This window comes from Sus scrofa, chromosome 7 (assembly GCF_000003025.6).
Source record: "Sus scrofa isolate TJ Tabasco breed Duroc chromosome 7, Sscrofa11.1, whole genome shotgun sequence".
NCBI lineage: Eukaryota > Metazoa > Chordata > Mammalia > Artiodactyla > Suidae > Sus > Sus scrofa.
The window spans coordinates 81,465,338-81,490,819 of NC_010449.5; the positions used below are offsets into that span (position 1 = coordinate 81,465,338).

At 39.8% G+C, this 25,482-nt stretch overlaps 1 long non-coding RNA gene across 1 annotated transcript in view; it reads left to right on the forward strand.

Annotated features, from left to right (window-relative positions):
- Positions 3,113-25,482, forward strand: part of LOC106504490 — a 517,287-nt gene continuing 494,917 nt past the window's right edge. The window contains exon 1 of the long non-coding RNA XR_002345962.1: positions 3,113-3,252. This is a non-coding gene — a long non-coding RNA (uncharacterized LOC106504490). The remainder of the gene's footprint in view (positions 3,253-25,482) is intronic.

A 25,482-nucleotide genomic window follows, 5' to 3' on the forward strand; every position in this document is an offset into this window, starting at 1 on the left:
GTGGTACTTCCGATACAATTGATGAATCTGCAGTCACACATCATAATCACTCAAATTAATCCATAGTTTACATTAGGGCTCACTCTCGGTGTTGTACATTCCATGGACTTGGTCGAATATATAATGACACATATCCAACATTATAGTATTGTACTACAGAGTATTTTCACTGCCATAAAAATCCTCTATGCTGCACTGATTCATCTCTCTCTCTCCACTTCTCAAAATGAGATTTTTATATTGGAGTAATGAGTCAGTTTGATTAGAAATAATAATAACAATTAAAAAAATAACGAGTTTCTGGTACTCAAATTTGAAAGCCACTGATGTTGGATAAAGTTCTTGATGACTTCATGGTTAGGACAAACATGCATTGGGCAGGAAGATGTCCATGTTACATGCAAAAGTTTATAAATCTGGAGCAGAAGGCAAGTCTAGGTACAAAATTATGGTATGTATTAGGGAAAGTAATTATGGAGAGTCTAAATTCAGTTCTGATTTTGCATGGTTGGTAGAGGGTTGTGAAAGAATATTCAGCTCTTATCTGACTTTAGGAGGTGGGTAGCTAGCAGTGGCTCGGCTAACTAGGAGTCAGAATGCCAAGTGGCATAGGTCCTAGAAGGAAAAAGAGACGGCAGAGCAGGAGATGTAGATCTAGTAGAGCAATTGCACCAGTGTGGGGTAATTAGCAAGTCACTTCCCCATGCGGATGCTCATTTGAACATTCACACAGATTCAGTGTCTTTTTTGCATAGGTACTGAAGCCAAATCGATAATATCATGAGCCTCTAAAAATATTCTCATTTTTTATGCTCAGTTGTTGCTGTTTAGGTGGAGTGCAGTTGGGCACAGAGAATGGGAAGAATTACTCAGAAGGTGGGGAGAGAGGAGCGAAGAAGGTGTGAAGTTTGGAAAAAGGACCATTGCCTGAATTTTCCTCTCCTATCATTACATTCTTTTTTCTTTCTGCAGTAGTCAGATTGATGCTGGGGTTTCAGGGAGGTCCATTCCTGAAAGTATTTGCTAAGTTCATGATCTAAATATCCAAATGGGCTCCGTCCTTTACTGGACTGATTCCAGTAGCCAACAGAAGCCATCTAGGGAAGCGGGGCTTTCTACGGAGATCACTCTTTTCGGAAGAGGGAAATGGGAACCCATCAGGCTGACCTTTGGTTTTGCCAGCAAAAGGCATCAGAGCTGGCCAGCTCACTTGTGAACAGCCATTTTTGGCAGCAATCTTCAAGACAGCAGTGGTGGAGAGCTTTTTTATGAGGATGCAGGGTATCCATAGACATAAAAAGCAGAAGAAATGCTTGTTAGTTATGGGGAAGGTGAAAGGCTTAGAAAACTGATTAGCGTAGCAGTGTGGTCAGATAGAAATGAAAGCTCAGAAGCATAATCGTTAATTGGGTGCTTACCTACTAATTTGAGCTTGGATGTCAGCAGAACTGCACTTCATTTCAAACCCAGGGTCAGACTTTAATGCTACATCATAAATTACGTAAAGGCACAACACTAACAATTAGATAATTATGGAGACCCATGCTGTTGCAATTTAACTGGGCAAGTTCAGGGCAAACATGACAGGATTACTGCTTAACCCTTAGACTGCTGGCAGGTTTCTCCCCCAAAGGGACAAATGAACACGTAAGTTGATGTGGTTGGCTGTTTTTCAAAACTTAGGGGTAAAATAATTTCTTTCCAGTAGCTAGATTCCTCAGATGACCTAAGCAGACTCAGAAGATATATTAGAGAAGTGTTAATTATTTCTTAGAAAAACCTAGTCTTTAAATCCACACCAGCTAAAATACCTGGGGGTGAGCTGGGTTCCAGCTAAACTTTAAGCTTAAAATCAAAGCTAATTTTTACCATTATGAGACTTTCTGTAGATGGAATGTGTCATTTTTCAATTCCAGTTTCCTCGCATTAACACATGAATCAAAATAGAAGAGCCGGGGTCCATATTTTATTTCTCATTACATTCTTGCTGGCAAATAAGTTGCTGATTGAATTGATGAAGGTTTTTATAATCAGTGTGAAGTGACAAGGCTGTGCTGGGGCTTATGTGATGTGCATCATTCATTTGTTCATTTATTTATTCATTTTTTGTTAATTGACATCCGAAATATTTTGAGCACCTCTGTGTGCTGGGTGTGGAGGATACAGGCATCATTAGATAGGCATTTATACATCAGTCTGCTTTCCTGATGGAGTCAGAAGATGTGTGGAGTGTTGGCCCACATGCCAGCACTAAGGGTGTTTCTGGGAGTTTTATTTTTATTGTCAGAATGTGAGCTTGAGAAAGTCAAGAGCCACGCCTTGTTTTCCTTCCATTCCCACACCCCCAGCACAGGGACAAGAGTACATTCATTAAACAGACAGGTCTAAGAGCTTCCTGGAGGAATTATTTTTATCTAGGAAGAAAAAGAAAAAAATGGACCATTTCAATGAAATTTATATTTTGAAAACTCAAATTGTTTGACAACTGAGATCATATTTTAACTTCCCAAAAGTAATACTGAAAAATAGAATTCTATCTTATGAACAATTGTCTGTTAAATGTAGATCTGCTTTATTTGACCCTTCTTGTTCTAAAAAGACACAGTGCGACCAGCCTTAGTGCATAGTGTAGATTACTGAGATCATAGAATAAGGGACCATAGAATTTAAGGTTGTAGGATTCATGGGGAGTTTGATGTTGAGTCTCTTTGTAATGTGTAGGAGAGTGAGTTTTCCTGAGACCTTGAGGTGCGAACACCTAGACAGAGAGGGATGTGACTCAGGGCTATGATGAAAAGATGGAGATGGAAGGGAAGCTGAGACTGAAATCTGGGGATCACCTGCCTGGCACTAAGAACATGCCATGGGTAAAAGTGCTTAGTGTATGTGTGTGTGCACATGCATGTGCATGTGTGTGTGTGCAATCATGAGTATCAACCACCAACAAAGTAGTATAATTCCAGAGCTATGCAAGAGTAGAGTTAGAACCAAGCCTATTCCTTGGGGGAGATGTCCACTTCCACCCGGTTCTACCTCTCACCAGTGAGAGTTGGTGCTTGATAAGTTGTCCTCTGTGTCTTTTCTCTGATTCATTGATTTCATCCACAGAGTGACAGCACTTGGAAGGTCATCACAGAGCCTCAAGAGTGGACCAGAGCAGCAGTGGCTAAAGACAATGTGACTCCTTGATCATCAGAGCTCTCTCCTCTGAAAGAATGTGGCTAGGACTGACCCTGGAAACCCAGAGAACATGTAAGTATTTTTGAGATTTATTTCCTCTGATTTTTATCATTTCCTTCCTTCTGCTAACTTTAGGTTTCATTTATTCTTGTTTTTCTAATTCTTTTAGGTGGCAAGGTAGGTTGCTTGAGATTTTTCTCTTCTTTTTTTTTTTTTTTCCGAAGATGGTCTGTATCCCTATGAACTTCCCTCTTAGGACTGCTTTTGCTGCATCCCATAGATTTATGTGGTTGTGTTTTCATTGTCCTTTGTCTAAGGTATTTTATGATTTTTCTCTTTGATTTCATTGCTGACTCACTGGTTTTTTTATTAACATGTTGTGTAGGCATCATGTAATTGGTTTTCATTTAATTTGAATATTAAAAGGATCTCTTCATTTTATACCCCAAGCCACTTCAGTGGGAATATTGGTTACATATAGACAAGGAAATTGAGGCCTAGAAAGGATAGAGAACAAGGATGTTTCAGATTGTAGAAAGTGCAGTTGAACCATTCCTTCAACAAATGGTGGTAATTTTTTTTTTTTTTTTTGTATATGGCAGTAATACACAAAATGAGAAAGAAGAGTGCAGAAATACCATTTCAGGATTTTCCTTGGCAAAAGTCCTTTTTACCACTTCGCCTTTTTGTCCTTCCAAATTCTCCAAAAGAAAGGTCCAAGTCAGATAAAAATTCAATAAAAGCAATGCATTTCATAAACTGTCTTCATTTTGAAACCCCTTTGAAGTGTCTTTGGTGAGCTTTGATGCTGGTAGATGTGACTTGTTTGGCAATAGATGTCTTCATAAAGGAACTCTGGGGAATTTTGCTAGTGATTGGAATTTGAGATGATTTTCTTCTCCTCTGTACAAAGACATCTGGTGGTCCAACTTTGAACATTAATTCATTTAAAGTTTAAGGAAATTTCCATCATGGCTCAGTGGTAACAATCCTGACTAGTATTCAGGAGGATGCAAGTTTGATACCTGACCTTGCTCAGAGAGTTAAGGATCCTAGTGTGGCCATGAGCTGTGGCACAGGCAAGCAGCCACAGCTCTGGTTCAAGCCCTAGTCTTGGAACTTTCATATGCTATGGGTGTGGTCCTAAAAAGACCAAAAAAAAAAAAAAATCGTTTAAAATTTAAGCAGTGACCCGTTTTCTTCTTTTTTCTTTATTCTGAATTTTTGTACCTTTTAACCACCTTCACCCATTTTTCTCAATTTCACCCTCTGCCTCTGGCAACCATCAGTCTGTTTTCTGTTTATATGAGTTTTCTTTTGTTAGATTCTACATATAAATGAGATTATACATTATTGGCAGTATTGGTCCTTCTCCGTGCTTCTCTGTATGACATTTCATTTAGCCTAGTGCCCTCAAGGTCAATACATACATATATATATATATTTATTACATGAAAATGTAATGCCCTCAAGGTCAATGTATACACACATACATATCTCACATTTTCACATTTTCTTTATCTATTCTTCCATCAGTGGACACTCAGATTGTTTCTAGGTTGTGGCTATTGTAAATAATGGTGCAGCGAACATGGGGGAGCAACTATCTCTTCAAGACCATGATTTCATTTCTTTTGGCTATATACTCAGAAGGAGAATTACTGGATCCTATGGTAGTTGTAATTTTAGTGTTTTGAGGAACCTCCTTGCTGTTTTCCATAGTGGCTGCACTGATTGATATTCCCATCAACAATGCACAAGTGTTCCCTTTTCTCCACATCCTCACCCACACTTGTTATCTCTTGTTCCCTTAAATGATAGCCTTTCTAACCGGTGTGAGGTGATACCTTATTGTGGTTTTGTTTGCATTTCCTTGAAGATGAGTGATATTGAGCACTGTTTCATTTACCTGTTAACTAAGAAATAAAAGTTCTTTAATTTATTTAAAGTTTAAGCAATGGCCCATTTTCAAGGGTGAGTTAATGTCAGAACACTTATTTTTAGCCAATGTTATATACACATCAACAATAATAATGCACAGAATATTCTCTTAATTCTTAAAAATCTTACAAAAAGAAGCTGGTAAGGTTAGCAGAGTGTGGCTTTTTGGAACCATCTAAATAAGAGAGTAGTCAACTGAGTATAAGTTTGGGCTTGCTGTGTGCTAGCGGTTGTCTTTTAGTGAATAAGTAGCCACAGCACTTTGGGAAGCCAGCTTATGGAGAAATCACTACTTTAATTCAAGGAAGTAATCTTTTTCTAGACAAGCACTATCCATTATTTGAATAACCTTGTATCTCCTATATTTTACCTCCCCCGCTCCACTCTTCAATTGGGTTTATCTGTGTAAACTCAGCTAATTACATCACAATTAAATGACACAAAAGAATGGTGACTCCTTATAGGCCCAGGAAAGTTGCAGTTTTCTCTGAAATTGTGCTTCTTCCTTGTTAGGCAGCATTTATGTTACTCATTGACTGTCTACCAGGTTCTTACCAATTAGAGCAAAAGGAGAAAGACTAAACAGTAATGTAAGTAGGGTACTTTCTCCTTCTTAGAACACACATCTGTCTCACTTTCTCTTTTTTCTTCCCCCTTCCTTCACTCTTCTTACCATGGGGAGCATGACATTGTGCAAGGTTCTACACTTGGTTTTTTTGCATGTGACGACATACCCTGTGGATGTTTCACTTCAGTATGTGGAAGGTCACCTCATTCTTTCTAGCATCCTATTGTGTGGATAGACCATGGTTTATGAACCCGTGCTCGAAAGATGAATATCTTCTTAAAGATCCCAATCTTCTGCCTTTGAAAAGAGTGCTATGATGGAAACATTATTGTGCATGTGCCTTTGATCACATATGAGGATGAATTACTGGAAATATAGATTATTGGATGAAAGGGAAAGTGCATTTAAAATTTTGGTGGATACTGTCATATTGTTCTCCAAAGATTTGGCAGTGATTTGGGATGCTATCTCTCTGTGTGATGCTAACCACTGTTCCAAAGACACCTTGAGACAGAATTTGACCAAGTGGAATTGGTTCAGACATTAAGACAATTTTAAAAAGAGATAAACACTGAGCTATGGCTATGGGGGAGAGGCTGATGGTCTATCTGTCAGATGAAAGGGGAAGGAGTTTGGCTTGTCCTATGGGGACCCAGAGGCACTGGAACTAACAATGGATGAGATGCATTAAGGCTTAGTATGAAGAAATAACTGGTTTCTAATATGGAACTAACTGTCTCAAGAGAAGTCAGACAGCTGTTACTATACGTGACCAGGTCAAGGCTGGTTGTCTTTGGTCATGTGTGTGTGTGTGTGTGTGTGTGTGTGTGTGTGTGTGTGTGTATGTTTGCATTTGTGTATGTGCATGCATTTGTGTGGAGGAGACATGGGCATACAATGAGAAGCTAAAGTAGATGACTTTAAAATCCTAAGTGTCTGAGACACAGATTTAATGAATGAGCCAAAGTATAGAAAATTATATATGCTTAAGACACAAGTTTTTGTTTGACTGAGTTGCTCAAATCTAAATATCCCCAGAGACTAGCTTTACTGTATTATTATGCTGTTTGTTCATTATTTTTATGAACAGGTATTGAGTGCCCTATTGTAAGGCAGACAGGGGAGAGAGCAGACAGACAGACAAGGTCCTTGCCCAGAGGGAGCATACATAAGTCTCAGTGACACATAGAGTCAAGGTGAAGGATGGTAAAAACACAAATGCCCTGGGAGTGCAGAGGCCACACCCTGAATAGGAGATCGGGTTAGGCAGAAATATGAAGACTGAGTAAGAGTTCCCTTAGTACAGTTTAACTCCTTGATGGATAGAGGCAGAAAATTTTGTCCAGAGACCCAGAAGTTCCAGGAACTAAAAGAATCTGGATGTGGACATTTGAAGCATGGAGCCTGCAGGGAAGGCCGATGAGAGCAATTACTGTGAGATCAGAAGGCAGGCTGGGGACAGAGTGTGAAGGGCCTTGGGGACTTTGCTCTAGATCATATTTGAAAGGTTCGAACAGGAGTGTCATGTGTTAAGATTTGTGTTTGTGGAGTTCACCCTGGCACTTTGGCAGTGAGATGTTTTAGGGCAGGGTTTCTCAATCTCAGTACTACTGATATTTTGGACTCGTTACTCCTTGCTGTAGCGACTGTTCTTTGCATTACTGGATATTTAGCAGCATCCTAGCCTCTACCCACCAGATGCCAGTAGCATCATACCAGCCTCCAACTATGACAATCAAAAATATCTCCAGACATTGTTAAATGTCTCCTGGGGTGTGTGTGCATGTGTGTGTGTGAGCGTGTGAGTGTGAGTGTGTGTGTGTGTGTGTGTGTGTGTGTGTGTGTGTGTGTGGAGGAGGGATGTGAAATTGTCTCTGGTTGAGAAACCTTGTTTTAGGGACTAAGATGCTACGATAATCTGAACTAGAAGGAGGATCGTGGCAGAAGTGTGGGTCAGAAGGTCACAGGGAGCATCAGCAAATCTTGGGTGTGCACTGATTTTGGAGAAGAGGGAGAGCTGAAGGTGAAGCCCAGGTTTGAAGATTTGGCAAATAAGTGATGGGTGGTGTGATTTCTGAGCTATAGGACCTAAGCTTGGTTTTGCAGAGAACACAAGAAATTCTGTTTTGCAAATACTGTATTTAAAGTGCCTGGAGAACATCCAAGTAGACATCCGTTGGAGGTGAGTCTATCTAGGCTTCAGGTGAGTCTTGTAAGGATTCTGAGTTGGGAGGTGGTATTTGAGAGCTAGTGTCTTATAGCTGGTTGTTGGTATTTCATTGTTATGCTCCTTCCAACTCCACCAATAACATTGTGCAGTTGTGTATCTTGGATGCCCAAGGGTTTGTGGTGCTTGCTGGGCCATCTACCTAGGAATGTGTGGCCAATTCCAGATGCTCAGAGTTCCTGGGTCATTCAGCAGGGCCACCCTGCTGGAAAAAGATCCACATGATTTCCCAACTAAGGAGGGGTGGCCCTGCAAGTTTGACCTTTCCTGCTCCAGGCAGCTGAAGTGTTTCTTAAGTGTTGGCTGAATGGCCGAGGCTATTACTCTAACTGTAATTTGTAATGGCTCTCTAACACTTCAGAGAGAACTGGGTTTGTTGGGATGAAAGGTGACTTTTAAAAGTCAGTAATTATACTTCCAGTGAAAATGTGTCTTTGGCATAGTGTGTAACTATAGTATGCAGGGCACCCAGGAATTCACTCCTGGACAAGGCTTATATTAATCATAGTTTCAATGCCCAGAGAACATGTTCTCAGCAGTTAACCATCCTCTTCCCCCTCCTTCAAATGTGGGCCTTGTAATCAAAAGAAAGACACACCCTTAACTATAGCAGGGCTGCCATACTAAATAAAAAATTATAGTTATTATACAAGGACTTCATACTGAGGAGGGTGAAGTAATAACACATCTGGTAACCTCCATTAAAGAACTGAGTTATGTTCAGCTTGTGTTTTAATTAGCCTGTGATAAACAAAGAATCAAAGGCCATTCCGCTCTGGTGGTTTTTATATTTACGGCTGCCTTCACCTGCACTTAGATACAAGTTTATGAAGTATAAAAAGGCGAAGAGTTCCAGTTGAGCTGTCTAGACCATTTACTGTAATAGATCAGTTAGGAGGCTGTATTTCCGAACCAACCAGATGTGTACAATGTCTGCAGAGCTGGTTAGCCGCTTGGCTTACAGAAATGTTTCGGACAAACACAGTGTAATCTCCCAAGAAAGGATCTGGGATCAATACTTCCAGATCACTCAGAAGCTTTCACAGTTTGTGAAAACACCTCCCAACAAAGGGGTTTAGGAAAAAGAAAATGTTATCTTGGGGGTTTAGACCTAATTCTTCTTCAAAAGTTATAGGAGCCAATGAGAAAATATTTTGATTGCAGTGGTGGTGGTGGGGTTCAGCCAAGCAAGAGCTCCCCCAGCCCCACCTCCCAGCTGAGATAAATACTGAGCTAGTTTATGTGGAAGACTTTATTTGCTCTAAGACCTTCTAATGACCTTTAATGATCTCCCAAGTATGTTTCAGCTCTGCAATTCTCATGTCAAGGATTAATTTGTACTTTCAAGGTTATCTCACCATTTCACTGGTTGGGCCTGTGGAATTGGCCTGGAATAAGCATCTGGAATGACCCTGTTTCTTTCTGGCCCCTTGGAGAGCTCACCACCTGCCTGTACTGGAAGGGGATTCTGGGCCAGCTCCCAGGACAGGGACTTGATTCACTGATTCAGCTCCATTTCTATTTTCTTCCTTTCAGCCACTTAAAAAATCCTGGGTTTTGAAGTATAATATGCATGCAGAAAAATGTGAGCGTTTCAAAGAGAGCATACTTTTGGAACCCCGCCCCCAGGTCAAGAAGTAGGTTATCAACAACAGCCCCAGAAATTCCCTTGGGGTCCCCCCAAATTACTTTCCTTCCTTGTTCTCGAAAGTAACTGTTCTGACCTCCAAGGTAGATTCATTTTTTTGCTAAGATATAATTGTTTCATCTTTCTTTGAATTTCGTCTAAATAGAATTAAATACAATGTGCTCTTTTGCGTCTACCTTCTCTCATTCAGCATTTGTGAGATTCATCAATATTGTTGCACACAGCTGTAGTTATATTTTAAAAATTGTGATGTAGCATTCCTTTGTATGACTATATTCCCTAATATATTTGTTCATTTTACTGTTGATGTAAATGTATCCAGTTTGGGATCAAGAATAAAGAAACGGACAATTTGGAACATGCCATTCCGTGCTCACATGCAAGCATTTCTCTTGTGAGTTGACCTCTGACAAATCATTCACCCTTTTTAGGATTTGTTTGTTTCCTTCTCTTTGAAATAAGTTAATGAAGTCAGCCTTGATACACCCTTTCCACCCTGCTGTCTGTGGAATGTTTTTAGTAATCTTGTTATTCCACAATCTCATCATTATTCTTCTGCTTCCTCCCTGTAAGCATGTGTTCACAGTAAGCTCCCTGACATCAGGGGAGTTACATTAAATTTCTCCTTCAGACCAATAGTTCTCATGGTGTGGTCCCTAGATCTGCAGCATCAGTCTCACCTGGGGACTCATTAGAAATGAACATCCTCGGACCTCTTCCCAGACTTACACAATTGAGAGTAGGTCTGGAGCCCAGCACTCTGTGTCTTTACAAACCCTCCAGGGATTTTTGATGCCTATTCAGGTTTGAGAACTATTGTTTTAGTCAACTCTCCTCTCGGTTACCTTTCTCAGCTTCTACATAATGCAAAGCACTTGGTAGGAAATATATTCATTTATTTACTATTCATTCATTTGACCAGTACCTGCTGAGCCCCTGCTAAGTCCTGGGCAACAGTATGCTTAGCATTGGAGATAAGAAGATACATTAGAGAACTCAGGGAACTCAGCATCAGCAAACAGATATACGGTATGATGGCTGCTTGGAGATAAGAGAAGGGGAAGTCTCTGAGAATGTTTTAATGTTTTAATCAGGAGATGAGACTTGAACTCAAATAAGAGTTGAACTAAATCTTTAAATGTCATGACCCATGAGTGAAAACTAATTAATGCTGGCAAATTGCTAGTAGCTCCTTAGATATGGACATGGACTATGTTGTCATTTTGGAAACCCACGTGATTGGAACATAGCCAGTCATTATATATGTGTTGAGTTTCTGAATGAATGGGCTAGATTTTCCCATGCATTTTTGGTCTTGGATCTCATGCATTCAACATGCATTGATTGAACAAATGCTGTATAATGGGAACTCTGCTACATACTGAGTCAATGAGGTGAGTGGAAATAGACCTAATAAGGGCAGTAGAAATAAACAGTGTCTACATTTCCCGAGACCAGGAATTGAGGCCACTGATGAGAAGTGTTTGAATGATGGTCAATGGTGGTGTTTACTTCATGGTCTTGGCTGCTCCCAGCAAGCGATTTCAATGCTTCTAATTGGTCAGGTTAGTCCAAATGACTGTGGGGCTGGAACAAGCCTATGTATTTGAGCTTTTTGTATGAAGAAAAGGATCTATTCAGTTCTCCATGGTATTTTATAAGGTTTAAAAGTTATTTTGATGGTCTGATGAAACACACTCATGCTCACATAGGTGAAAGACACAGCACTTTGTTGCGTATACCTTAGGGTGAGAGAAGGCTGTCAGGCAGGGCCATGTGGGGGTTTGTACCAGGGGACGGGATAAAAGCAAGCAGAGTTGTTGGGGCAGGTCTTGTATGACCGGTGTGGTGGTGTTAGCTTGGTTTCTTGTTCATATAGATTAGCTAACTGGAATATTTTTTGTGGGCTCTGGGGTATAGAGGCTGTTGCTAGTTATCTGGTACCTGGCCCTGCGCCACCCCAGGGAGACTGTTGCACAGCGGCCCTGGACTGTAAAGTGGTCGGTGTATGGACTTAATCAGCTTCTCAAAAGGGGAGCTGAAAAGCCTCTATCTAGTCAGGGCCTAAAAACTCAGTCAAGGTGGAATTTTAAGGAAAAGGTTTGGGGAATGACAAAAATCTATTTCGCTGTAGTGAAGCACTTGTTCAGCTTTGGGATAGCTGTCCCACTTGCTCTGTCCCCAACATTTCCATCTATCCTTATCCTTGTAATGAACAATTTTTTGATTTTCACATGGGAATAAAGAATTCTGCAACAGTACTACTAAGCCATAAAAAAGAACGAAATAATGCCATTTGCAGCAACATGGATGGAACTAGAGACTCTCATACTGAGTGAAATAAGTCAGAAAGAGAAAGATAAATACATATGATATCACTTATAACTGGAATCTAATATACAGCACAAATGAACCTTCCCACAGAAAAGAAAATCATAGACTTGGAGAAGAGACTTGTGGCTGCCTGCGGTGAGGTGGGGGAGGAGGGAGGGAGTGGGAGGGATCCAGAGCTTGGGGTTAACGGATGCAAAGTATTGCTCTTGGAATGGATTTACAATGAGATCCTACTGTGTAGCATTGAGAACTATGTCTAGATACTTACATCGCAACACAACAGTGGGAGGAAAAAGTATGTATACATGTATGTGTAACTTGGTCCCCATGCTGTACAGCGGAAAAAAAAATTAAAAAAATTAAAAAAAACACACAAACAAAAAACCAAAAAAATAAAAAGAATTCTGCAACAGTGTAATTGAGCAAATATTTTCATATACATTATATGCAGTATTTCTAGCCTGGTGAGAGGAATGATGTATTAACAATAAGCCCCACAGACCTCATTTAGTACCTCAAGTTGACATTAACTGTGGTGGAAGATGGTCCTCAAAATAGGGGTGGCCAAACGTTCCTCATTTGCATTGTCAGTAATCAGCCAAACGCTTAAGAAGGGCCTGTGATTATATAAAGGTGCTCTTGCACAAAGCTTGCATGCATTTTCTGGAGAACAGATATTAAAGGTGAGTAACCACTTAAACAGTCTAAAAGATTCCAATTAATGTTACTGTGGCCTATCAAGTGGTACAACTTTTTTTTTTTTTTTTTCTGGAGTAATGCAGAATAAAATCTGTTGAGGTATAAGAAAGGAGTAACATCAGAAATGAAATTCTGCTATTTTGGAGCCCATTTTTCACTGGAAGTTGTCTGCATGGGTTATGGGAGCTGGGGCCAGTCTCACTTAGAAGCCTGAGTTGTAAGCTGTGTCATCTGGATGGAACTTTTCACTTGAACTCTTCCTGTGCCACCAGGATGTCTTGTTCTGCTGTGCCCAGAGATGGCTGTGCTTAGTGAGTGCCCATGGCTGAAGCTGGGCTGCTGGGCTGGACTCTGGGGAAGAGCAATTAGGTCTCTCCAAAACTCCAGACAACCTTTTTTCCCAGTAAAGCTTATTTCTGGAGTTCCCATCATGGCGCAGCAGAAATGAATCTGACTAGGAACCATGAGGTTACGGGTTCGATCCCTAGCCTCATTCAGTGGGTTAAGGATCCAGTGTTTCCATGAGCTGTGGTGTAGGTTGCAGATGTGGTTCGGATCTGATGTGGCTGTGGCTGTGGCATAGACCAGCAACTGTAGCACCAATTAGACCCCTAGGCTGAGAACCTCCATATGCTGCAAGTGCGGTCCTGAAAAAAAAAAAAAAAAAGCTTAAGTTCTGCTGAAACTGTCCTGAGATGCAGATGTGAAGTTCATTAAAATAGACTGAACCGTATCCATATTTAAAGCATTGGTTGTCCCAAGATGCACAGGTAAAGTGGTGGGATATTATTCTTGGTGGATTTGCTCTCTGAAAGCTCAAACATCCCTTTCATATCATCCTGATGCTGTAATTCATTGTTTATTTTTTTTTAAATTCAACCTTCTTCTACATTAAAAAACACCATATACACTGTGCTTATTTTAGTAAGTTTATTTTTAAAAAAGACAAAAATCAATATTCTCCCTTGCACAGCTGATGTCCTGGGGGATGAACTGCAGGAATCATTGTTAAATTGCTGCTAGTCTGTCTGTATGATAGAAAAGGTCAATATTTTTTCTAGAAAGAAAGCCCTCTGCTTTCCTCTTGGGAGACAAAAGAATGCACAAGTGGTAAATTACTGGATTGTGTGCCCAAGTGATTGCCAGGGAGAACTCTACTCCCTGAATGGAAATACCCCTCTTCTGCTGCATTTCTTCTCACTTCTCATGCTCTTAACTCAGAGGGGCTTTCCTTTGGTCCAGGTCACTTGCTTGTCCCTGCAGAATTTCTCTGCTAGGACTGCCCCACCTCCTCCATTCAGTCATGTAGGAAGTCAGTTCTAGAGGTTGTCTCTGAAGAGTTAAGATCTAAAATGCCACCACATCAGTCAGGATCAGCTGGGTTACATGGAGATAACAAAACTCTCCAATCTCAGTTATTTAAAACCAGTTTGATTCCTGCTTATAGTGCAGTCCCACTGCAGGTCAGTAGGGGGCTCTGCTCATTGAAATTGTTCAGCTGAAGGAGATCCCATCACTTGCCTTGAGAGACAGACACACTGAAGTGATGGAGATGGAGCAAGGTGGGTTGTGCCTCACTCTTAAGCTTTGCTTTGCTTTAAGAGATGCACGTTGCATCTGTTTACATTTCATTGGCCAAAACAAGGCATAGGGCACACCTACATTCCAGAAGAAGGAAATAACTGAAATATATGTGAAGAGCCCTAATGACCCCTGAGTTCAGCAATCTAACAAACTGGGAAGTTGGAAAGGATCTGAGAGGCAGTATCCTCCAGACTTTCTTCCTAAGGGAGAGAGCTTTTCTGCAATTCATTGATTGCCTCTCGGGGCTCAGCCTCTGCTGAAGCATCCCTGGTGAGCAGGCCTCATTGAAGCTCCAGGATACCATTGCATTGTGGAGCAGCCATTGGAGAGTTAAAATCTCTTTGAGCCTGAGTATTTGGAGCTTGGTCTCATCCTGTCCTCTGGCTGTATAACCCTGACTATGCAGCTCACCTTGCTAAGCCTTTGTTTCCCCTCTTATAAAATAGAAATACTGCTTTTATTTAAATTTGAATGGACAATTCAATGAAATGAAATAATTTCTATAAAGCTCCTTTATAATTGGCATGTAATTGAAAGCAAAGACTTATTCCCTTCCTCTTGATTCTAATGTGGGATTGAATATGAAAATATATTAAAAGTGCTTTGCTAAGTGTAGATGGTTAAAAAAAAGTAGTATAAGCACAATCTAAAAATATACCCATACTAATATACCCATATTTGAGCAGAAGCAGCTATGGAAAGTCTTAGAAGTCCAGGGGCATGGATGAATATTTATAAACTGTTCAATCATATCAGACATTTATTTAAAAATGGATGGATTTTTATTTTTTATATTTACTTCCAATTTGTTGCCTGGAGTACATCTTTCTCCCTGTCTTTTATTCCAAGTTATTCTTCCTGTCTGTTTCTCTCCAGAGTTCACTGACAAAAATGGTCTGTATTTTCCCATATCTCAGCATTTATCACGTGGGATTGCCTATGACTTCAGGTATCTGAGCACTGTGTTTGAATGCCATTGTATACACCCTGGCCTTTTGGAGAGAATGAATGGATGACATCTACAAGGTGCCTGTCAAGGTCTCTAACACTTAGTGAGTCCTCAACATATAGTCACTCTTCTCTCTTCCCCTTGGGTAACCTTGGAGGGCAGATCCCCAATTCTCACTGCTTAAGCTCAATATGCTAAACGGAATTCAGAAATGTGTTGCTTGTCGATGCCTTTCCTAAAATATTACCATCATTTCGGACAAATAGCTCAGAGGACATCTGGCTATTCCCTGTGAGTTATGATGATCTAGCAAAGCAATGGCTATTTGAAGAATGGCTAAAGGCATTCAAGAACAGTGGGTAAGCAGAAACTACACTGGGGTCAAGGAAGTGCTTCAGAGGAAGGGGCAAATAACTTTCTAACTTTTAAAATAACATAAGTTTATTTAAAGAGTGCTTTCCTTTAGAAATCATGCTTTGTTGAATGAATACAAAGTTTTACAACTTCACTGGTTACTTGGACAGTGAATCTGGAGAGTCACTCTGAATTGCCACTTTAAACAACAACAACAACAAAATCCCAGAAGATACAAACTCAGAGTACTGTTGTGGCTCAGTGGGTTAAGGACCCAATATTGTCTCTGGGAGGATGCAGGTTCAATACTTGGCTTCGATAAGTGGGTTAAGGATCTGTAATACCTTCCTGGTTAGCTCTGCTTTGGTGCTTTACCTTTAACATGGATATTCATGTTTGTGAATATTATACTATTGTGAAATTATACTATTTAAATTGAGGCTTACGATAATTTTGTGATATAAACACACCTGATTTATTGCTCTCCAGTAAATCAAGGTGCTTACCTCAAGCCATGTGAATGGCGAAGCTAGAAGGTCTCATTGAGTTCTTCATGCCTAGGACTGACCTGTCCTGCCCCAGAAGGTGAGAACTGTTACAGAATAGAGACCATGTGGCTCAAACTCCTCCAGGGACCAAAGCAGCAGCTCTTCAGCGAAGGTACCAGACTCTTCAGACTTGGATTGTCATCTGAGGATATTTGGGAGGTGGAAAACCTACAGGTTGACTCAGGGGATTAATGAATACTTATCGTTGGTGATTGGGATTAAGTTAATGTTACTTTTCTCTTGAGTGTACTTTTCCTCTGGTTGTCCCACATTTCCCACAACGTACAATTGTGGGGTGTATTTATATGACTCTAAGACCTAATTTGACCACTGTGTTATTTAATCCTTTATGGGGAAGTTTGTATTGATTTTCTACTGATTGACAGGAAAAATCAAGTCAACCAAAAGCTTACTTAAAAGACATCTTCACAGAGTGGCTTTCCTCCAAAGAGCACAGCATGAAAAGGGGGTAAAATAACTTTACAGTGTAGAATCCTGACCAACACTACCTCAAGGTCAACATCAAGGTCAATGCAAACCTGAATAAGTCACGTTGATAGTACGTGATGATGAGAATGGCAATTTACCTCTGTGGTCTTCCTCCCAAAATACATGACTGTTAATCCAATAATGAGGAAAACAGAAGACAAATCACAATTCAAGGGCATTTTAGCAAAATACCTGGCCAGTATTTCTCAGAACCATCAGAGTCATCAAAAACAAGAAGAGTCTGATAAATGATCATAGTTAAAAGAAACCTAAAGAGACATGATGGCTAAAGGCAATGCAGTATCATGGGTGAGATCCTGGAACAGAAAATGGACATTAGGTAAAAACTAAGGAAACTGGAATAAAATATGAATTTTGATTTACCATGTATCAATATTAGTTCATGAATTGTGGCAAATGTGCCATACTAATGGAAGTTGTTAGCAATAGGAGAAACTGTATATGGGTTTATAGGAACTCTGTACACTTTGCAATGTTGGTATAAATCTAAAGTTATTCTAAATTTAAAATATATATTATATATACATATATATAGACCACTCAGCCTTGAGGCTGGCTTTAGTTACTTATTTATCTATTTTTGAGAATAAAATTAAACGTCATACTTGTGACCATTAAGCTATCCGAAGAATAAAGAGTTGAAAATATAACTCTTGATTCCGTACTTTTGACTGTCCAGGGGGAGAGGTGAGAACATAGGGGAAGAAGGAAAATGATGGTGAAATGAAGATATGCCTAGAGAGAGGGCAGGAGTGGGAGCAGGAAGAGGTCATAGACTGGAAATCCAGCCAGGCACAGAGCAGAGGTTCAGATACCCACTCCTACACAAGAAAGAGAAACATAAAAAGCTGCCAGGGAAATGAAACTTGAAGACAGCAATGCATCCATCTTGCACTTACTCAGTTTTTGCCCGTCAAGTCCACACACACCTGTTGCCATTTTACAAGTGTAGTTGATAGTTTTATTGGCTGTGAGGCTAAGGATTGCTTTTCCCAGGGTTCAGAAGCTCCATCTTTCTGCATTATATAAACCCTTTCAAAATAATATTTTATCAATGTAATAATTTAAAAAATAATTTTGGCTAAATACAACTTGCAGCATTAGAATGAAAATAATTAGCTAGAATCACAACTGTTGCCTAACAAAATTTATGGGAGATAAGAAATGAGCTCTCTAGCGCTTTAAAAACTTCAAACCTCAACTTATGCACATTTTAAACTCAGAAGAAACCTTAGGCATAATAATTAGTTGACATTCTTGATGTTATCAGGAACTTATGCTAAACTTGACCACAATGGACCTCAGTTTTGTGGTGGTCTGAGCTTCTTTCACCTTTTATCTGGGAGCAAAATACCGTATTGTTCATTGCCTTCCAGGACCTCAGTGTTACTGCAAGAATTGGTGAACAGACAAAAAAGCCAACAGAATTGCACTTCAACTTGTGTCTCTAGGTAGTGATTTTTTGTATTAATCACTGGACAGGACTTATGCTTATCTATCATGACTACTTGCAAAATAATTTGTATTTGAGCACGTCTTTGCATGTATCATTTTTAGTTTACTGGAGTTTCTAATTCTTTTTTTTTTTTTTTTTCTTACCGAGAAAACATACATGCTTTCTACCACATTTCTACTAACTTTCAGCTACTGAGTCATATTGTTGAATAGAATCACTTTAATTTTCTTAAATTTTTCCAAGCACAGTATGACCTCCTCTGTCTTTGGATCAGTCAAGCTTTTTACACAGCATGGATGCCAGGGGTTCATTTTATTTTTCATCCAAATTAGTTCCTCTAATTTTAAGATCCTATGTTTTCTTTCATTCTGTTTTTGTTTGTGTCCTCATTTTCCTGGAGTATGTTTTCAAACAATATTTAAAGTTTTTAAATTTTTTTGCTGTGTCTAAAAAAGTATACATTTTATCCATTCCTGACTGATAGTTTGGATGATATTGAATCTGAGGTCAAAATAATTTCCTTTTATAACTCTTAAGACAACTCTCTGTTATCTCCTAGTAGTTAATTTTTCTGATGACAAGTCTGATGCCAATCTGATTCTTGTTCCTTTGTAAATAAACTAGTTCTTCAAATGTCTCTAATAGCTTTTAAGATGATTTCTTTATCCTGGCATTCTGAGATTTCTTTACATTTTTTAATTTATCCTGCTTAGCATTCAGTGGAATCTTTCAATCATAAGGTTCATATTTTCTTGGTAATTTTCAGTTGTTTTGATTATTTTCTCCTCTCCATTAAAAAAATTTTTTTTGTCTATTGAACTTCATGGATTGATCTTCATGTTGGCTATTTTCTCTCTTATATTTTCCTTTTTCTTTTTGAGCAATGTTATAGAGATTTCTTTGATTTCAATCCTTTTTAATTTCCAAAAACTCTCAAAATCCATTATATTTCTAATTTCCAAAAACTCACAAAATCCCTGAATGTTCCTGCTTTTGTTTTATGGATTTAAAAAGTTAGGACTTTTTTTCCTGGGCTACCAACAACTCTCTTCTATTTCCTGACAACTTCTTTCCTGGGGGTTGAAAGTTATATTTGCTCATCTTGGTTTTCATCTTTCGCGATACCTGTTTTGTATCGCGAAAATATACACTAATTCCTGGCTGCCTATTCAAATTTGTGAATGGAAACATATGTTGGTAAGTGTAGTCAGCTGGCTTGGCTTTCCTGGGATCTTGATCCCTTCTCTTTCCATACACAGGCCACTGGGACTACAGCCTGGGGGTCTGTGAGCTGGGAGCAGGGAGGTCAGCAGGCAGGCCAACACCTGCTCTTCCTCCGTGCATACTCCATGCTGCAACATGGGGGCCTTTACAGTGGAGACACAACACCCACCTAAGGAGCCCTCATTCTCTCCTGGCCAAGCATTTGTCATTAAAGCAGTCCCTAGATTTCAACTGGGAGGTAGTGATTGTTGCTTTCAGTGGCCTAGAAATTGAGCAGGAAAATCACAGTGTTTGAAGGAGGGCTCCAATCCCCCAATCCCTTTCTCCCATGGCCCCTTTTTTCTCTTGCTCCCTGAGTTTTGCCGTCTCAGGGAAACTGGTACTAATCTCTCCTCCAGATGACTCTTTTGCTTATTATAGCAGTTGGCATTGTCCACTGTGTGCTTTTTGTTTTTTTAAAAAATCAATATCTAATTTAACAAACCTAATGTGGAATCCTTTTTGCAGTTTATGTTTTGCTGATTGCTATACCATTCCACCTTTTGTTTCTTAACATAGTTCTGGACTTATTTCCTTTCATACATACATCAATACTACACTTTCTTTTTTTTTGATTTTAATTTTATAGTCACACCCCATGGCATATGGAAGTTCCCAGGGCAGGGATTGAATCCAGCGCCCTGTGGTGTATAGGTTGCAGCTGCAGCAATGCTGGATCCTTTAACCTACTGTGCTGGGCTGGGGATCCATCCTGCACCCTCATAGCTACCTGAGCCACTGCCGTCAGTTTCTTAACCTGCTGTATTAATTCTTAACACAGCAAGAACTCCTAGATACTATACTTTCAGTGGGGTTTGTGAGGACGTGAATATAAATGAGTGTGTTCAGACTGCATATGAAACCAGAAATCTTTTCAATTCATTCTTAATTGTACAGGGAGGACAAAAGCATATGACCCTTCTTGGCCTATGACTAAGAAAATGGAAAGAGGAGTTCATTAAATACTTTAATTAAGACAAAATTTTTATTGCACAGTGGTTAAAAGAGCAGGTTTAACTCCAGGTCCACCACTGCCTAAGCTAAGGGGCCTAGGGGACACATTTCTTAGAGGTTCCCTGCCTCTCTTTCCTCATCCATAGAATTGGAGATAAACCAGTACTTCATTTAAGGGGTGGTGTGAGGGTTGAAAGAAGGTCCTAAGCGTGCTACAAAATAAACTTTCAACCAATGCTTGCTCTATAAGTGTCATCTACAATGGGGGTGGTACATTCATTGAAGATGTGCAAAGTTAAGTCTGATATAAACATTGTTTATATCTCCACTTCAACAAAGAATCATATGTATTTAGTCTGAAAAATGGTGTCATAGGTAACAAACCACAGGTTAAGCATGGACAAGGCTGGAAGGGACCTTCAGGCCTGTCATATGCAACCAGAAAACATGGTCCAAGAAGTAGGAGTTGGTAACCCTGTGACACAGCCTTCATCTGTATCCAGGTCTTCCAACTCCCCATGAAAAGGAAGTGAAGGGCACTTAGTGTTTTCCAGGCACTGTTCAGGTCTTTTTATTTAGTCCCCCCAGCAGAGAAGTACTTCCACTATTTCTATATTTTATGGAGGGAAAACTGAGTGTAGCGGAGAAGCAGCTTGTATGGTGCTGGGTCTCAAAGTTAGCGTGGGAAGTGAAAAACTCCATGTGCTTGTGTTATCCTGACATTCCTGCAGGAAATGCTATGTTGGGGACCAATATATTAGACTGTCCGTAAACCCGACACAACTCATCCTTTATTCTGCCTTGGATTAAAGTACTGTTTCTTCAACTAAACATAAGATAAAGCAGTAGACTTGCAATTAGCAGGGGGTGCTATATGAAAAAAAAAAATGAAGAATTTCATTACAGGAATTTCCTAGATGGAAAGAGGAGATGGAGATCTGAGCTGAGGATGGCATAGATCCCATGGTCTGTTTTCCCTCTTTCTCTGGGGTAATTACTTACTGAGTGAAACAGTGGGTAGGATTCCCTCTCATCTTTAAATTCTCTTTCCCTTTCCCAGATTACTGCAGTTGAATTTGTGAAGTTCAGCTAGCACAGGAGGCAACCCACAGCCATCTGAACAAGTCACATAGCCAGTGGGTGGGGATCTGGGGATGCGTACCCCTCTCCTTAGGCCCAAGCTCTTGTTAAGGGCTCCTCCCATGGTCCCAACAGGGCTCACTGTTCTCCAGCACACCACACTGGGCTAATTTAGTTCAGTTTGACATTCAACACACACAGCTTCTGTTTTCTCCTATAAATCTCCAGACATTTTATGGACCAATAATGTCCAGCACGTACATGGACTGTTCTGCTGCTTGGTAATTACCACTGACCTCTTTCCAGGACCCTTCTCCATAAAGAGGCCACCTCTTTGGGGCAGCTCTGCCATCCCCTTTTCTCCAAGGCTGTAGGTGGAACAACCAAGTTCTTAATTAGCCAGCCTGCACAGGGAAGCTAGGTGTCAGATTTCCAGGTCAGCATTTGATAGAAGGGTAATCAGGGGAGGTGATGCATTGACTTTGATTAAAGAGCTGTGATGAATCAAGATAAAATTGACACCTTATTTCTTTCAGACCAACTAATCTTGTAGACCAAACTTAAAGGTGAATTGTCTTCTCTTCTGGTTTGTGGGGCAGGGGGAGTTTATCCACAATGGAAATGGCAACCCTGAAAAAATTTGCTATAATCTCTTTCTCAAATCATTGATATATAATTGAACCGGGGCTCACGAGGTGATTTAGTGGAGTTATAATTCCTCCTCACTTTTCTGTGCTCAAAGAATCTCCCCATGTCTTTGCAGCACACAGGAGCACTTGTGTCACACTGCTGTCAGCTGGGGAACCCCATGATGGAATGGGTCCTGACCACTTCTTGAGCATCTCATTCAATTTCCACCTCACTCCTCATGCCAGTGGGGAGATGATCCTTTGTAATTCAAATAACAAAAACAACAATAACAAAACAAACAAACAAAAAAACCCCAAAATCCAACCCAAACAGCAGCACACATAGAATAACGATGTGCTTTGAAAAAAAAAACTATCACAAAATGCCTGTTTTTTTTCCTAATTAAAAAAAAAAGGGAAACATCTTCAAGTGATAGTTTTTTTTTCAATTGTCAAGAGTGAAATCAAAAGAATAGGAAAACAGTAACTCTCCAGTTGATAGACTAGGTTACTGTTAATTATTCTCAGAACATGCACACACACACACACACTGACCTGGAAATCTCTGAGATGAAGTGACTTAAGAACAGCAGTGGATCCTCAGGCTGTAGTCAGCTTAGACTTGGAAAGGGCAGAGGAGGAGCACTTCCGGAGAAGTAGCAGCCTCTTATCAGTAGGTGGGAGTAGAGTAACACAGATGGAACCGCGGGGCAGCCAGGCTGGAACACATCCTCAAATCCATCCTCTCCTGCTCCTTTGGCATTACTGCAGGGAAGAAAGGAAAGACATACCAACAGAGGCTGTCAATCATAAGACGGACTTTTAAACCCACACTAGGGCTTCTGAGATCAAGGGAGTAACACAGGGAAATTCAGGAAACTCTATTTCCTGCCAAGTTCTACGTTGCATTGTGGACTTCTTTAAATTTGCTTAGGAAATAAAATGATTGTTTTTAGTTTTATTTCTCATTATCCTATTGTCCTCTCATTCCTCGTTTTGTCTCTTCTTGTTTTATTCGTTCCCTCTCTTCTTTATAGCCACAACTTCTTTTGCAGACATCACAACTTTTTATAGTGGGGTGAAGTATAACTAAAAATTTTAAAATAGCCGTAAATGTTCTTTTGGAATGTCCGATGATGAAACTTTTTCTTTCAAGTATGGAAGGAAATGAAGTAATGGGATTCCTAGTACAACTTTAATACATGTGCTCACACACACACACACACACACACACACACACACACACACGTATATATCCATTTATTAGCATGAGTTCTTAGAAAATATGGGTTGTGAGCATATTTTGTAATTTATATAAATGGTATTTTGCTATTGACCATATCCTAGTACTTTCTTTTTCCACCAAGCATTAGCCTTTAAAAAATCTATTCATATTGCCATGTGTATTTTCAGTCTTTTGCATCCAGTTGCTGTGGAGGATTCTAACTATCAAATTAGGTGTTTCCATTCCCCCAAGAAAGGACACCTAGTTTGCCGATAACTCTCCATGCCCCAAACAATGCTGTGATGAGCATTCATATCCAGGCATCCTTGCGAACTTGTGTAACAGTCTCTGGAACCTATGCCAAAGAGCAACATTGCTGTGTCACTGGATGTAACTATGGTTAACTAGATGCTCCCGGAAAGGCTGCACCATTTTATTCCACCAGCAGTGCCTGATCCCATATCTCTGTATCCCTGAGTTGCAGTTGCCTGGAGAGCAGAGAAGTCCTCTCCTTTTATTTAGATATTCTTTTATATTCCTTGTTAGACTTTAAGACTATTCTTCGTAGAAATTTTGTATATTCCTGAGTAAATTCCCAGATATTTTACTATGGTTGTAGCTATTGTGGCTTTTCCTTACAGTTGTAGTTCCTAATTGTTTATTGCTGGTATTGTAAAGGCTGCTAAATTGTTTGTGAATGATTTTGTCTTTAGCAAGTCTTTGGAATAATCTTAGTGGTTCCAATAGCTTATCCATTGATCTAATTGTATTTTAGTGATGAGGAACATATTGCCTGTTGGTAACAGTAGTTTGCTTCTTTACACATTTTACTTGGGTATCACATTTCTTAAAGGATAGGCCAGGACCGCTAGTGTCATGTTAAGTGGTAGCAGTAATAATGGGAATTCCTATCTTGCTTCCAGTCTTAAGGTAATATCTGGTATTTTTTCCTTAATATACTGTTCGCTATAGGTTTTTGATATACACATTTTTATCAGTTTAAGGAAGTTCCTTTCCCTTTCTAGTGGGGTGAGATACTTTTCTGTATCTGTTGGGATGACCACATGATTTTTTTTTTTGCCTGTGGTATATTGCATTGATAGATTTCTCAAATATTGAAATACTTTTATGTTTTAGGGAGGGATGTTGTTTTGGTGATAGGGAAGCAGGATGGCTCTGAGAAGAAGTCTTCAGCAGTAAATTTCTCTGACACTTGGTGCTAATTTATTTTGCAAATTACATGTATTTATTTATGCCTTTATTCAGTTAATGCAGCTTTTTATTTGCTCTGGATTTGGCCTCAGACTGTACACTAAAGATATTCTTTTCATTTCATCAGTACTGAGTTTTTTCAGTGAATGACTTGACCCTATAGTTGCTGCAGTTTCCACTGGCCCTCAGGCCCATTAAATGAGATATTGAGGAAGCCACAAAACCTCTGTTGATTTTTTTTTTTGTCTTGGCCATAAAAGGCAAGTTGTCAGTTCTGATTGTCATTTAAGAAGGAGGGGGGCTGCATAAGATATAAAGCATGTAACCTGGGAAGTATGACCTAAAGAGACCACTGTGCATATGGGCTGGGCTTCCATCTAGCTTCACTGCTGATAGTATATGGCCTGCTTTCTGGATTTATCAAGCCTAAAAAAAGGCTGTGATCTCTTTGTTTATTGCTAAGTTACTTCAGTTGCATCGACGTGATTATAAACCAGTGAGAATGATAAGCAATCTCTTGGCAAAACAAGTGTTCAAAAAAATCCCCAAGGAAAATGATTGAAACAATGAAAGTAGAACTTGTTCTTGGCCAATTACTTTTTTCCTAGAAAATATCTCAACTTAATACGCATTATGTCCTTGAAGAGAAAAAGGATGCATCCTGGAAAAGATTCCAACTTTGATTCTGAGCAGTGAGCCGTAGAGGAGCTTTTGCTAGTCCCTGGGTGCACACATGGAAGTGCTGGGTGCCTGTGGTCAAGGTAGTCTTCACCCTGAAAACTAGGTTTGGGAGGAAATAACAACTGAGATACCTGAGACGAAGTAATTGGATTTCCTGATCTTTCCTCTCACCTAATTGGAGGTGCAAATGATCCATCTGCGCAATGAGCCTTTGCCCATGGCTCTTCTCTCCGGCATCTGTATGCAGTGCATGTGTATGAATTCACACCAAATCGCACAGGTTCTATTTTCCTGTAGCAAGATCTCTGTACCCCCAGAACAAAAAGAAAAAAAAATGGCTCTTAATTGTGATGATCTCTGTAACACTGCCATGCAGTTTTCTGGTTGTTTTTTTGTGACCTGTCATAAAGGCGGAGGGGCAGAGATGAGGCGCTGCCTAT